Source organism: Symphalangus syndactylus, chromosome 8 (assembly GCF_028878055.3).
Source record: "Symphalangus syndactylus isolate Jambi chromosome 8, NHGRI_mSymSyn1-v2.1_pri, whole genome shotgun sequence".
Classification (NCBI taxonomy): domain Eukaryota; kingdom Metazoa; phylum Chordata; class Mammalia; order Primates; family Hylobatidae; genus Symphalangus; species Symphalangus syndactylus.
This window is the reverse complement of record NC_072430.2, coordinates 46,749,550-46,752,846: the sequence shown is the minus strand read 5'-3', so window position 1 is coordinate 46,752,846 and position 3,297 is coordinate 46,749,550. Positions and strand designations below refer to the sequence as shown.

Genomic DNA, 3,297 nt, shown 5'->3' with positions numbered 1-3,297 from the left:
TAAACCCAAAGACTTGGGTGGGACAAATATTATTATGACCCCTGCCCCCTTTTAGATTTTGAAGCAAAACGTCAGAAAATGTAAGTAATTTTCCCACATTGATAAATGTCAGTAGAGAGGTAAGCTTCACCCCTGGACACTCTGATGCAGAAACATCTCATGCCTTTCCCATAAGTCATCTCTAAGCACGAGAAACAACAAGGACTAAAGGGAGGGAAGGATGTAGCTTCAGTTGCTGCTTAAAACAATGAACAATAGATAGAAACATGTTAAGAATAACCTGCACTTAATGACAATGTTTGTGGTACTGACGTAAGAGAAGATCTTTGCAGCTTTCTGCAAATGGTTCAAAAATGTGCTCAGTTTCAGGGATGTACTAACATTTCTGCTGTGAAGAGACTAAAGTGTAATAATGCATGGAATATTAAATTAGAGACATTTTCTTAACCTGATGAATGAGCCTTAGTTTCTTTGGGACCAGAACATTGTCGTAGATACATAAGAAGCCTAACAGTAAACAGGAAAATCAAAACAGACAAAGAAGGAATCACAATCAATGGCAAAAAAAACTCTTCTCTTTGGAGTTGCTGGGCCACTGTCAACACCGCCCCCATAGCCTCTGTGCAGGCAGTAGGGCGGGGACCACCCATAGCCACAGTGGCAGTGATGTTTGTTATTGCAGATCTCCTTCGTATTGCAGGTCTCAGGAAGGCAGACGTGTGACAGGACAGACTGACACACTTCTTGTGGATGCAGATCTTTCCTGGGCCACACACAGTACCATCTTTCACTTCACCAATGTCAGGTATGTTCATCCTTAAATGATAGTCAATACCCCAGCAGGTGACACCATTGACATGAGTGTGCTGCAAAGTAAAATGATCTTGGAGAAGAGGAATGTCTCTCACATTCTCACATTGAACTCTCCCACAAAAGACATCAGAGATATGACATTTTAGGTATGTTGTGCCATTTATACCACAGTGACCAAAACGGTTTCCCTGAGAGTTGATTTCTTTATGGCAATTCTGAGATGCACTTTTTGCATCTTTACTAAAAATCTCCCTGCAATGCTGGTCATGGTTATTACACCTCTTTTGATAGCAGTAGGCACTGTCACTACTGGGGATCCCGTCCTGCACATATCTATCTTCTGGACACTGAAGGGATGTTCCATTGCACCAATCTGGAAGGTCACATTCATTGACCTCTTGTCTACAGAGTTCCCCTGATGGCATGAACTTGCAGTCTTTGCAACAAAGCCCAAAAGCACAGGCAGCCCCAGGCCTTAGAGTGCAGTTCAACAGACAACAGGCATCTTGTTCACACTGCTGTACGGATCCACAGTCACACTGCTCTTCTCTTTCAACCACACCATTCCCACAGCGCTTTAGCATAAAGATTTCCCCCAATCTTGGAAGATTATGCAGACATGATCCCTGGTTTAAGGTGGTCTTCATAAAATCAGCATAACTGCAATTGGTGAATTTCTCTGCTGGCACTCTAAAAGTATTCATGATGCAACCTCTTTCCCCACAAAAACAGAATTCTTCTGGCCGGGCGTGGTGGCTCACGCTTGTAATCCCAGCACTTTGGGAGGCCGAGGCGGGCAGATCACGAGGTCAGTAGATAGAGACCGCAGTGAAACCCCATCTCTACTAAAAATACAAAAAATTAGCCGGGCGCGGTGGCGGGTGCCTGTAGTCCCAGCTACTCGGAGAGGCTGAGGCAGGAGAATGGCGTGAACCACGGAAGCGGAGCTTGCAGTGAGCCGAGATTGCGCCACTGCACTCCAGCCTGGGCGACAGAGCCAGACTCTGTCTCAAGAAAAAAAACAAAAAAACAAAAAGAAAAAAAACAGAATTCTTCTTCATGCTGCATACCCAAAGAATGATGTAACTCATGGGCCACAGTGTTGGCAAAAAGAGACCAGTTATCTCCTTGAAAATTGTCAACTCTATAATCAATAGGTGGACAACATATTCCTGCAACGTGGGCTAGGCCAAGTATACTTATAAGTGAATTTTTTATGAACATATGTGCAGCATCATGCTGTAGCTGGGAAAGACTGATTTGTTTCCATTGAGAGAAATCATTCAGGATCTGTTCTATGCTTGTCATTGGGAAAACATTTCCTTGATTCCAAATTTCAATTCCAATCAAAATTATATAAGTACCTAACTGCTGATACATGGAATCCACTATGTTGACAACAAGAAATACATCCTCTTGCACCTTTGAGTTGTTGCTTTGAGAGTAAATGAAGAAATCATGGTTCACCACAACAACTAGCTCCAGAAACCATGTATGGGTCCACCAGTCACCAGCAAATTTTGGTTCCAGAGCTGAGTTCTCAGTCTCTTCAAATTCCAGCTGTTGGTGTGCTACTTCCTTCTCTGTTAAGCTACATCTCATAGCTGGGAATTGTGTCTCATTACTGTTTACTTTGTAAACCAGGTGTTCAAATGTGGCAGAGTGCCTGATGGGTTCAATTTCATGAGTGAGGCCATTTATTTTTAACACTCCTCAAAAGCCCCAAAAACAAGCACTGAACACAACCAGAGACTCAGGGGCCCCCTCCACGTAACCATGATAGTAACAGTCATCTGGGATGAAGAGCTGATCCTCCAGGAGGGCACGCTCATCTGTGTAGGTGAACACTGGGAGGTGTCTAGAAACCAAGAGCTTCTTGACCCTCATATGAACAACGTGTTTCTGGCCCCCAAACCGCAGACTATAGGAGAGCCATCCAGGAGCCTTTGCACTTCTGCCCCTGCTGATCACCTTCAAGGGGATCACCACTTCTGGGGAAGTGAAATGCTGGGAGGGTCCAGCCTGACAGTAGCCAGAAATAGACAAAAATACGCCACGCCAGAGCAGCAGAAGAGTGACCCTGATGTACACTAGGGTCCCATCCACTGCCATTATGAAGCTGTCGTTATGGAGCCATCTGTCCAGAGCAGGAGAGGACAAGGTGTGACTCACTGCTGGTCTGGTTCCTCCCTCTAAGCTGCTCAGGATGCAGGGCTGACCCTATGGATCTGTGTCCTGGCAGAGTTAGATCAGAACTGCAGTGCTGGAAGTAAAAATAAAAAGATGGGTTGGAAAGCTGATAAGTAAGGAAATCAGGAGAGAAAAAGAATGGAGTAGTGAAAAACTGGCTGATGAATCAAGAAAATGCTTTGGATTTGCTTTTAGTAAATGAGGGTGGGGAGTTAGGGGGTATAGAGGAGACAACATTGGCCATGTGGTGATAATAGTTGAAGTTGGAAGATGGGTACTTAAATAGTTATCTCA

The 3,297-nt window shown here is 44.4% G+C and overlaps 1 pseudogene; it reads right to left on the bottom strand.

Moving 5' to 3' along the window:
- Window positions 1-422: 422 nt before the first annotated feature.
- On the bottom strand, window positions 423-2,925 carry LOC129487720 (disintegrin and metalloproteinase domain-containing protein 21-like; annotated as a pseudogene).
- Between the last annotated feature and the right edge of the window lie 372 nt (window positions 2,926-3,297).